Below are 12789 nucleotides of genomic sequence, written 5' to 3'. Positions count from 1 at the left end.
AAAAAATCCCAGTGTATAAAGGTATCTGCTTCTGAACGGTATCTTCTCCCTCACCAGCTGACTTTGCCAGTCAAGGGGAAAAGAAAAGGAGCTACTGATTGACTGTTACCTGTCTTCTTATCTGGGAGTACTGTATAATTATGATGCAAAATGTAACATCTCTATAATTTGAAGCTGCTCCTTTCTGAGGCTTAATTTTGATTTGGACTGCACCCCTGTTTGAAGGAAGAGGAGCCACCCATATGAACACGAAGCTGGAATGATGCTAAACTTCCCCTGACCAGAGGGGTCTACAGAATTTCAGCCTAAGGCACAGCAGCACAGATTCAGCTCCAGAGATAAATTATGGCAAAAAGGTAACTGTATCTGTTAGAAACATCAGTTCTTTTGTCCACTCCTCCCAGGAACCTGCTCTTCAACACCTTATTACCACCTGCAGAACAAAGCAGATCCTATGTGAGTCAGCAGTGGACTCTGAATGAAAAGTATAGGGCTTTTTTGGTTTTTCAGTTTTAGCAGTCCTCACAGCTATCTGTAATGAACATTTTTCAGTGACAGAAAATCATAGGAAAGGTCATTTGATTCTGCACTAACATTTCAATGAAAAAAGATACTTAACCAAAACAAATTATTTTTGTTACAGCTGCTAAAGAGGTGTGCAGGTGGCCCTCCTCTGCCTATCCTTTAATGTGAAATCATTGCCTGCTGCTTGAATGCTTTCTGAGTTAACAATGTGTGCCTTCAGCATGTGCATAAAACCAGGCATTAAAGCTCAATCTTTGCCACTTCAACAGCACAGAGGGGCTATGGCAAGCTACTTTTGAGGAGGGAAGGTGGTATCACAAAATATGCTAAGAGACCAAGAGAAAGATGTTTCTTCTTTGTACAACAGAGTGCTCTGGATATCATCTCTTTCCTCAGCTGTTGTGCTTTACAGAGGAGGGCAGTGGTAGCAGGTCTGCGGATGCAAACATTGCAATAAGGCAACAATAGGGCACAAAATATTTGGTATCTTGGCAGGAAATAATAGGATTGCTACCAGCATTTTCCATTTTCAGCAAATCTGATAAAACTGTATGAGGAGCCAAAATGCAGGAGGAGCAAGGTCTACCACCTTTCAAAATGTATGAATTGGCCAAAAGGCTTACTATGGACTTAGATCTAAGAAATGCAAAATGCTACAAATGAAAGTGAACTCCATGTGTTGGTGCAGGCTGGAGACTCTGCAGAAAAGGATCTTGGGGCCCTAGTAAGAAAGTCAACTTGAATCAGCAGTAAGCTCTTGTAGCAATGCAAAAGTATCAAAAGTAGGTCAGAGGAAATGATTCACTTCTACTTGGCACTTGCAAGGCTGCATCTGGCATAGTCTTCAGTTTGGGGAGTGAGTCTGGAGGGAGGTCAGTAAGACGTGAGGAGCTGCAGCACATGACCTTTGAGAGGATAAGGGAAGTGGGGAGAAAATAAAAAAATTCTAATAACTCTCTTCAGCCATCTAGTCAAGAATATAGAGAAGACAGTTTTAAAGAACACAAATCTTGCCTCTTGTGAGAAATGGGCAGTCAAAGGACAATGGATAGTGATCACTGTTCACAGGAAACAAAGTTTGAACTGGTCATAAGGAAAACTTTCTCTGTGACAGTGATTAAGGACTGTGACAGGCTGTCCAGAGACATCGTGAGACCTCCATTCTCCATCCCTGGGTGTTTTCAAATTTGACAGGAAGACACCCTGAGCAGCTTCATATAACCTTGCAGTCTGCTGTGACTTCAGCAGGGAGACTGGAGAGCTCCCAACATCACTTACTACCCAGAGTATTCAATGACACGTATAAAGTGGCAGCATCTGGAGAGCTGCTACAGAGCACCTAGCAGGTTTGGGGTATGGGGCTGTTCAGTACTATTAAAAGCTAAAAGAAGATGGATCCCATTTGTTTAGTAAAAAGGGCTAAGCTTGGAATGGTATCCATGGCATCAACTGTCCTCTTTAGTATCTTTAAAATGGATGACATATTATAGTTTTAAATGCAGGTTTGCAATGACTTCATAAGAGGATTACCTATAGCACTGCATTCTATTTCCTCTTCACCAAGCTGTTCCTCATGGGTGTGACCTTTTTTAGAGGTTCCTGAAGAGATTTGGGGAGAATTTTAGGTTTTGTTTACAACAAAATGTTGCAGAAAAACACTCTGGTAAATGTTACCATGAAAGACGACTGATTTTCTAGAAGACAAATAAAGACCTAGAATATTTTAAAATGAGAAGGAATGTCAAGATTTTCAAGTGAGTCTCATGACTTTTCAAAGCCTGACTTGTGGTTGTATGATACCTGTGATCAGCAATACCATACAGAGGATATAGTTGAACAAAAGTTATTTTAGAAAAGTGCTGCTGGAGTTCTTCCATCTCAAGAGCATGAGGAAACAAACTCCCCAAGCTGTGAGCACCAAAGCCTAATGGGAGGTCCAGAAGGGAATCAATAAATGCAGGCTCACCTCCAATATTTAGGAGCTCTGTGTTAGCATCAAAGTGGCTGATGTAGGTCAGAAAGATCACTTGAGATTTAACAAGGCTGGAAATAGAGCAAGAATCATTGTCCTCTGCTTGTAAGAGCAAGGGCCCTTCAGGCAGTGTCCACTTGAGCAGTGCAGTCAGAAGATGCTGACCTAGAGTAATTTTGTTCCTAGCACAGAGTGCTTCAGCAGGTAGGTGAGTGGGGTGAGATGAGAGCAAGTAATAAAAACACTGTAGAGAAAATGAGCTGATAAAACACTTTCAGTTTCACTTTCTGGAGATGGCAGGACTCTCTCTCACTGACTGCTTTTTTACCCTGTGATATTAAAAAAACCCAGAAGAACTTCCTGAAAAGTCTTGGGATTAGTACAGTATTTAAACTCATTTAATTACTGTGATGAATTGCATGCCTTCCATTGATCTCCTTTTCTGCCCCAAAGTAGTTTCAGAATGTTCATTTTGCCTTCCCAAAGTACTAAGTTTGAAGTGAATTTCTGTTTACTTGTGTTAATACTAATCAAAGGAATCAAAATGAGGTGTACATGACTAATTGACCAGTTTGTTTTACTGTAATCCATGGCAATGCTGATAAGGTTTTCTGACAGCGTGCAAATCAAGCTGCTGTCAGCAAAAGGCATTCCCTGTATAAAAAGCAAAAGAAGCAGGCAAGCTGCAGTTATTTCCTAGGAAAGACAGAAGCCACTTGGGAAAAGGGAGCTGCCTTTCGAAGGAAATGTCAGGGCAGGGAAGGGAATGGGATTTAATGAGATGAAAGGACAAAAGACCTGAGGCATAATTAAGTCCCAGAAGATCTCACTGAGAGTTCAGCAGAACCCTCACTTAGCAGTCCTTCCACCTTAACTAGAATTAAAGTTCAATTTGGTGTCTAAGGGGAGAGGAACGACCTGCATTATCAAGCATAGAAATCAATGAACTGTGTGAAGGAAAAGGTCACACCCCTGCTTGCAGCACAGAAGGCCGAGAAGGAAAAGTTGAAGATGTAAGACAGCTCAACACTTACTCTCAGTGTTGGGAATGGGAGAGGTGGATGCTACCCCATAGATTTGTCACTACCTCTTCTCACCATAAAAGCATTTCCATTTCCATTGAAGAGGACAATGTAGAGTTTTTTCTCCATTGTTTTTTTTTTCTCTATTGTGTTTTCTCTATTTTTCTCTATCTCAATTGTGTCCATTGCTGTTTTTAATGTCTAAATAACTGTTGCAGAACTTTTTACCTGGTTTAATGCAAGTATCTAGCAGACAGGTGAAACACACATTTCCATACACAGTGGACTTAAATATTTCAAGACATCTGAGTTCAGTGCATTCTCCTGGTCCTACTGGGCATTTTATCCTCCCTGCTACACCCACAAACAGACCATCAGACACCCAGTTTCTAAGTGTCTGGGCAGAAACTTTCCTGAGTAACAACTAACAACCTAAATTAGTGCAACTCATGAGCAGCAGGTAGGAGCAAGACCAGCAGGCAGTGTGAAAGTACTGCTCACTGTCAACTGAATGCAGATTGCCTGAACCCCAGGCATTCCCCAAAAAGACGGAGCTCTCTCCTTGGGGAAACACTGCTATGAGAACAGTGGAAACTCAACAGATACATCTGCAAATTGGGTTCTGTTGGGTGACACCACCATTCTAGTGAAGCCACATTTGCTCTTCCTGTGCCATTTCCCATCAGCCACCCCTCAGCTCTCATCCCATGTCTCATCAGCTGCAGATACCTTAGACACTGTTCTACCATCTGATATTTTCCCAACAGCATGCCTGGGTGCACCATATATATAGTATTCTCATTATCCCAGTGCTTGGAAACTAAAAAACATATTTTCATTCACCTTTGGAATGAACAGAATATCAACAGAAAGAGAAACCCATGTAAAACAGCTAAGCATACATACTCTCTCCAATACCTGGCCCAATAGGCAGGTAGCTTTCAGGAAAAGACATTGGCTTGATGCACATGGTGGACTTTGATGTCATCCACATGGAGTCACTTCATGGATTACCTCTCACAAGGGTGAGCAGCCAACACTCTACTTCTCATTCATGCAGAAGGTGGCCTTGACATTAAATAAACTATAGTCTCACTGCTTATTTTGCTGGCAAAACAATAGGTATGTTTCATCCTGCAAAACACGTGTGTGCAGAGTGCAGAAAGAGTAGCTTGCCATTTGGCTTAAAAAATACCCTGTAATCTTCTTGAAGCAGAAAAGTTTCCTAAAGTGTCTTTCTACACAGTTTCCAAGTACTTTGTCATGCCCAGGGGAAAGTGATTAAAAAAGGGAAATAGTGCCTCCATGTAAAAGGATTTTTCTAAGCAGAAATTCACAGCTTCAGCAGACCACAGTATGCAGGATGCCTGCAGCTGGTCTATCACCTTTGGCTGGATTTTCACCTACTTACACTTGTACCCCATCTTCACTAGAAAGCTGAAGCTTCTCACTTGCTTCACAGCTTTCACAATTGGTGAAATTGGTCACAATTGAGGTTACCTGGTCAACATTGAGCTTTAGTAGGCATTCTGCTTCCCTCTGCCAGATCATATGGATTCTCCATGCAACAGACGGCTACTACAGTTGATTTAGAAGCCAGATTAAACTTTTACATGAGATGTCCAAATTACAAACTTTTCCTGCCCATCCCTCACAAAATACAGTGGATGCTGTAGTTATTTGTAAGACCAAGCTGTAGTTCTCACCCAAGCAAGTTTGGCATCCCACATAATTCCAGAGTAGAGAGCTGAAATAACTCCTATCTCACCCTGGTCAATGACCCCAGCTCAGGCATGGATAGTTCTCTCCCTGCATCCGGATCTGTCTGATCAAACCAAGCTTTACTCTAGGACTGCAACAGAGCAAGCCCACACCTTTTCAGCTGCAGTTAATCAAAGTTCATCAGCCAGCCCCTGTGAGAAACGGTGAAAACACATCTGAATCGCTTTCTGAATTAAATCATTATTTTCCATTCTCTTGAATAATAAACTTGGAATTAGACCCAAAGAAAGCACTAATCCTGCTACAACTTTTACCCACTAAAAACCGACACTAACGTCAGAGCTCTTGACATGATTGTGATGGCTTTTAATTTCTTGGGTGTAGATAAGGCCTTCATAATCACTTCACTGTAGGCAACCTATTTTTTTTTCAAGTGTTATTTCAATGTTTCCATCATTATTCAGATTCATTCATGCAATGACAAAAATGTAAAAACTGAAAGATCAGCATCTACTCTCAAATCTTTGTACAATGACTGTTTCAGACTGGGAGCCATCAGCTTACAAAAACCAAACTAAACCAAAACCCAACAAAAACCACAAAAAAACACAACAAAACAAACAAACAAAACCCAGCAACAATAACAAAACCCAAACAAATTCCAGCTACTACTTTGACTTCCCAGCAAAATTCTTATTACAAATTTCATTGCACAAAATGAGATTTCAGTCTTATATGATTTTTTTGTGAGCCACACCAGTAGCAAAAGCCACAGACTAACAAAAATACTCTCAAAACTCCAAACATCCTTGTCCATCAGAAATATGTCTTCATTTTCTTACAACAGCTGTAGAAAAACTGTAACTTTCAGTGAAATACACAGCATGTGCCAGTATATTTCCACAAACTTACAGAATAAATTGATTTGGGTACACAAAGAATTTAGCCAACAGCAACAAACCATATGGCTAAGTATCAAAAGTGTATATTTAACTAAATTAAGGAAGTTTTAAAGATGTTTGTTTGACAGACCTGTATAACTACTCTTCTGTTGAATGTGGCTAAAGTGTGAATTAGAGTTAAAATTGTAATTAAAACAGTCATTTTCATTAGCATGCATCCAAACTGACTGTGTTATCACAAGCTTTCTTTAATGGTTTTTATAATCTCTGCTTGCTTTCTGCACTGTTTGGACAAACAAGATCTAGTTCACGAGAATATTTCCAGGAAGGTTTCTGAGTTAGCTCAGGTTATAAATGTTTGCACTTCCACTGCTCAGTGCTGGTTTTAGAGGCAGACAGTTCATTGTCAAAAGTGGTACCATGTTTCTTCAGCGCCCGTCATCCCACAGTGACAGTGAACAAGTAATGCACCAAACAGCCTTGGCCAATTGCCTATGGACACCTAAAATGAACCTGTAACAAATACTTACTGTAAGTATTCAATGTTTTTAAATCTCTATATAGTTACTTTGCAAGCAGAAAAATGGGCAAAATTCAAGGGAGTAAGAACTGTTTAGGCCACTATGGGTGGACGAAAGCATGTGGGTGACCAGGTACAGAGGCAAAGGGTGGTGTGACAGATCTCAGATAAATCCTATTATGTGCCCATGCCCAGACAATTTGCTGGAAATACTGCCTTCATTATCTATCCACTTAGTCTGTAGAAATTCAAGCCAGAGCTTCATTTACTTTTGAATTTTCCACAGTGAAATTTGGTCTTCTGGGGTGCTAAATTGCTTCTGCAGTGTTGAATGCAAAGCCCTCCAAGCAAACTGCTGTCTTCCTCCACTCCCAAGAGGATCTTACAGTGGGGAAAACTGATTTAAATGATAATGTAAAACTTTGCTGGGGGCAGGAACAAAAGCTTCTGCAACCAAGTATTAATCTTAGCTCGAAACTAAAGGCAGAAGCAAGGCCAGAAGAGCTACTGTCCTCAGAGAGAAAGATAAATATTCCCTACCTTGCTTCAACTAGCACAGCCAGAACCTTCCCAGGCTCTTTCCTTTGCCCCTATGTCTTTTCTCAAGGCACAGTATTTCTTATAAGGAAGTGTTAGATCAGTTCACAGAAAAAAGAAGCACACACTAGTGTTAATTCATTCCTCAGCAGAAAGCAGGATATAAGGACACCACAATTCTGCTGATGGACAGTTGTTGCCTACTGAGTCTCCCCATAATCCTGAGCAAATGAGCTAATACAAGATGTAAGACCAGGCCTGTGGCACCAGAGGTGCTGCCCATGCTGGGGAGCTACCCAGGTGAGAAAATTTGGTCTCTGTCAGGGGGGAGCTGGAAGCCAAGTTGGAGTGGGAGTAGTAGATCTTACACCACAAATAGGTTTCCTTGCATTTTTCCCAACATACAAGTAGTTTTCATAGAAATCACTGATGTCAAAGCTGGTCAAAGCCAAGCAAATCCCTATGCTTGGAGTGTACATCTTGTGAAGTGCTATGGAAGAATTAAGACTGCAAGCATTTAGCCACACAACATGATCAGCTACATCAGTCCCACTACTTAAGTCATGCATGAAAATGACAAAACTGAAGCAAAACTTTGTCTTCAGTTGCCAGTGTTATGCCAGGATGAATGGTCCAGTGCTAACTGTCCCTGCAGATGATGAATCTTCCTACTTCCTAGGGTGAATTTCTCCATTTATAAACATGTCTAATCTCTAACCAGGAACAAGTAGTGCATTGCTTAAAAGGATGCTGGACCAAACAACAAATGGAAGAGGTAATGCCTTGAGAAATTGTTGTCTGGAAAAGGAAACTAGCAAAAAATCCCAGGCTACATAATGAAAAAAGAAACCTGGAGGAAACTGCTTGAACTAACATTTTTACTAATAAATTTCGTAGACACACAACCCAAAACTTTGTTCCTGTCACAGTTTGACATTGGTTTAATGCCAGGCACCCACAAAAGCTGCTGCTCAACCTCCCCTGCCACAGCCAGGCAGAGGAAAGAGAAAAATACTAACGAAGGGGTCATGAGTTGAGATAATGACCAGAAGGAAACACTGCAAGGGCAAAACAGGCTCAACTTAAATGTACTAAGAGAATTTATTACTAACAAAATCAGAGGACGATAATGAGAAGTAAAATAAGCCCTTAATACACCTTTTGTTTCCTCAATCCCTCCTTCCTTCCAACCAACAGCATAGGGAGACAGGGTGTTGGGGTTTTTTGGTCAGTTCATCACTGAGATTTTCCTCCACTGTCCAGGGAGAGGAGTCCTTCCCCTGTGAGGCCGTGGGGTCCCTCCCACAGACACAGCTCCCTGTGAACTTTCCCAGCATGGTTCCAATCTCATGAGCAGCAGTCCTCCCAAACTGCTGAGAGTCCCTCCCATGGGCAGGCAGTCCTCCCAAAACTGCTGCAGCGTGGTCACTCTTCCATGGGGTGCAGTCCTCCAAGGACAAGGCTGCTCCAGCCTGGAAGCAGGGCCCTCTCTCTCCATAGAGTCTCCCACAGGACCACAGCCTCCTCCAGGCATCCACCTGCTCCAGCATGGGCAGCTGGTGAATCTCTGCATCCCACATGGATCCCCATGGGCTGCAGGGGCACAGCTGCTTCACCATGGTCTGCACCATGGCCTGCAGAGGAATCTCAGCTCCAGTGCCTGGAGCACCTCCTGCCCCTCCTTCTGCACTGGCCTTGGAGTCTCCATGTTGTTTCCCTCACACAGTCTCACCTCCTCCTCTTCTCTTGGTAGAAATAACCTGTGTGCACTTTGTTTTGATTTTCTTCTTAAATATATCATAAACAGGGGCATTAACAACATCTCTAATTGGTCCAGGCTTGGCCAGCAGCATGTCCATCCTCAGAGCCACCAGGGACTGGTTCTGCCAGACATGGTGGAAGCTTCTGGCAGCTTCTCCCAGAAGCTGCCTCTCCATCCCCCCCTGCTACCGGAAACCAGTCTGTGCAAAACCAGCACAGTCCTCATTGCATAACCAATCTCTTAAAATGCCTTCCACAGCCAAGTGAAATTTACTGACTGGAGGAACTTGTAGCAACAATCAAAAAACTGCAGCATATTGTTCCCCCCAACAATACATCATGTAAAATTAATAATGTGGAACCTGATACACAGTCTACACAAGGCTGTCAGAACTTCAGCACTTCAGTGAAGGAGTCCCTTAATAGCCAGTGTGGAGTGAAGTGGATACTGTCCCTGACATGAAGGAAGGAGATGGTCTACCACTTCCACCCAAGCAGGTGCTGTGAAAAGAGGGACACCGAGTATCACAGTAAGTGCATTGTTACTCTGTTGATTCCCTGCATGGGGAAGAAGGCTCTCTAGACATGCCAAGGCTGTGCAGTTAAACACCTGTGCAAATCCCACAGAGTCAAGCAGAATGCAGCTGCTGATTGAAACATAACAGAATCCCAGATAAACTGAGACATTTTTTGAGGGCTTACCACAGGGATGCACCATCAGTAAGAACTTTTGTTTATTCATGGACTCTGTTACTCTGTCTGCTGAATACCATTTGAGACAAGCATGCCACAGAGCAAGACAAACTAGTGCAGCAAGATCACTGGGAGCACAGCTGATATTAGATACTTTTAGTTTCTTGTAATTTCCCGGCATCAGATGTGGTGTGTGGCAGAGCTGGGGTGCAAGCTGGGAGGCAGCAATCTCTCTGGAGATAACTTCTGCCTTCCTCACATTGAGTCATATGCATCTATGTGATGTTAATACTGAACTGGTCAATAGCCTAAGGAAAATTGGCTCCTAGGTGTAAAATAGTTTCAGAGCAGTTAGGATAATGCGCTGACCTTAATAAATAAAGAAGTTCCAACTAAAGCTGTTTGTTCTATGCTGCAAATATTTTCATTCCAAAAAAAAAAAGGCTCTGTGGCTTCAAAGAAAACTGATTTCTAAATGAAAACATCTTTGTCAATAACTATCACAGCCATTCCAAGAAGTTCTTTGAATATGAAGTAATTAGTGTAACTGGGTAAAAGAGGATGAGACCTGTCTGTAACAGAACTGTTAATACATAAAGGATAAGACTTAGTTTTGTCATCTGAAAACCACATTACTTTCTCTGGTTGGAAGTAGGTCAAGTGCCCTCAGGAAATAGCTATTTGGTTCTCACCAGGAAGTAATCTGATACTCACACATCTCCAGCCTTATTAAAACCTCAGTATGAGGTAAAGTCAAGGATGTCAGCTTAGTTTCTTGTTGCATTGAAAAGACAAGGGTGATGTTTGAAAGGAAAAGGTTTATTATTTTTAATCAGACAGGCAAATCACACTGTCAGTGAATCATATGCAGAGCTGTTTAGTTTTCCAGCTGCCCACACAAGACCAGTAATGTGAAGAAAAACAGAGCAGCTAGAGGATGGATCTTGCAAGGTAGTATGCACTGAAAGTTGTGCAATAGCTTACGTGTGTGTTTAATTTAAAGGCCATGAGCAGTCCTCATTGCTATTTTTTTGATAGAAGCACTTGCTTCAACAGCTGGCTGAGAATGGGATGACACAGAGGATACAAGAAACATCCCTGCATGCTAATAAAAATGGTCATTACTATGGAGGTAGCTACAAGGGGTTTTATGGAAGCTGTGTGTCAAGCCATCAAATTTTGCTTCTCCAGCTAGAACTGATGTAATCTGTCAAGCATGTTCTCTATCCTGAGCCATGTTTTTACTATTATTAATCTTTACTTCTTCAGTGCTTACTTTCCTTTGAGAAGAGGTGATGAGAACCAAAGATCAGGTGAGGGGAGTTAGATGAATTATGTAATTGTAATGTGTATTTCATCAGAGGATTGAAAACTAGGCCAAGTGAGCTTCCTGCCACAGGTTTTATATTTTGACTTGCCAAGAGGAATAAAAGGATTTGGCCTCTACTCCTCCAGTTTCAAAAGAAGGCAAAACCATTCACTTTCTTTTCAGATTTCACGCAAAATTCATGTGATGCTTATGGGAAAGTAAAATCCTATGAGAGAAACAACATAAAGCATCTCCTAATGAAGATTAGTCCAAATTTTAATAGTTTCAGAACATAAATATTGTACTAAAACTTAACAGAAGGTCACAGGGGAGGCAGGTGTAAAATAGTCATTGCCTTAAAGGGCAACTGTAATAGCAATTCTCATTTCCCATAGCACTTTGCCAACCTACCTTGCCTCACTTCTCTTGCTATGAATGTCTTCTCCAATCTATTTTGAGAAGCTCAGAGTTCTGTTCTTTGACCATTTAAGCTTCAATACACTAGCTAAAGGCTGCCATGAGGAGGCCATCACACATTTATAGTTGAGGACTTGTATGTCACACATTCAAACTGAGCCACGCATTCCCTCCAGAGAAGAAAGTTCTTTATGGATGGCAGATGGAGTAAGCCAGTGGGGATTACAAGGACTGGTATTTCCTGCATGGCACATCCTACACACAAACTGATCTATACATTTTCTGCAAAGCCCCAGCAATCCACTAAAACCAAAAGTGAGCTTTGGGGACCATACCCTACAGCGCATGGTGAGGTGGTGCTACCCACCCTGCCCTAGGCATTTGCAAGCGCAGCCTTCCTCATGGCCACACTCACTCTGGTGCCTGCACCCTGGTTCTGCAAGCAGGAACACCACCTCCACTATCCAAGCCTATTTATTCCCATTGTGCAGCCCTATTACAGAAGTTCCTTATATTGAATCAAAGGGATGAGCCAACACCAGAGAGGGGATTAGTGCCAGAGTATGGGCAGAAAGTTCCTGGCTCTCACTGTGTCCTCTGACTATACCTCTTTATTTTGTGATGTCTGTTTTTTGTCAAGCAATATCTGAGGGGGAAAAGAAAAACAGCAAAAAGACCAAGAGATTGCAAAAGAACATGCACTGCTTGTCAAAGCCTTGTACATGCTCCCAAGTGCTGAGCCAAGACACTCTCCTTAGCAGCTTTTGTTGAAAACAATTAAAGTAGAAATTAACTTAACTTGATAAAGTTGAAATCAACATTTCAACTTTATCTTTTCTTTTCTTTCAGAGAGCTATGAAAATTTTGTCAAAAATAACAATACCAGTATTCACTGAGGCTGGCTCAGTCTGCTGTGTTTGAGTCATTGCCAGCACATGCTTCTGCTAGGAGTGGGCAGTCTGAAAAGCTCAAGGACCCTATTTCTCTTGAGTTGGATACTCCTAATGTCAGGAGGGAAAGCCACTAGTGAGATGAAAGCAGGCCAGAGCAGGAGTGATGGAGCTGTGCAGAAAACATACAGAGGCTAAAACCCAAACTGTTTCTTAAATGGCACTTTAGGCCTGATTTTCAGCAATAATGGAAATCTTTTCCCCTTATTAAAACAAGATGCTTTTATGTAGATGTCAGCCCATTTAACAACAGGCATATGACATTACTCCCAGGGAATCTGCTGAATCAGTGAGGCTGTTGTTCTACAGGTGGGGTCAAGAAATATGAAGGGAGGGAAAACCGAACCAGGGTGCCTAACTCAGTGCTTGACCTAATACAGCTTCTGAAATATGCGAACAGAGTGATTTGCAATTACTGGTAGAATTAATGTATATTTTGCCTGCTATAGAAGTCAAAGT

This window comes from Molothrus ater, chromosome Z, assembly GCF_012460135.2.
Source record: "Molothrus ater isolate BHLD 08-10-18 breed brown headed cowbird chromosome Z, BPBGC_Mater_1.1, whole genome shotgun sequence".
Lineage (NCBI taxonomy): Eukaryota > Metazoa > Chordata > Aves > Passeriformes > Icteridae > Molothrus > Molothrus ater.
Note: the sequence above shows the minus strand (reverse complement) of the source record.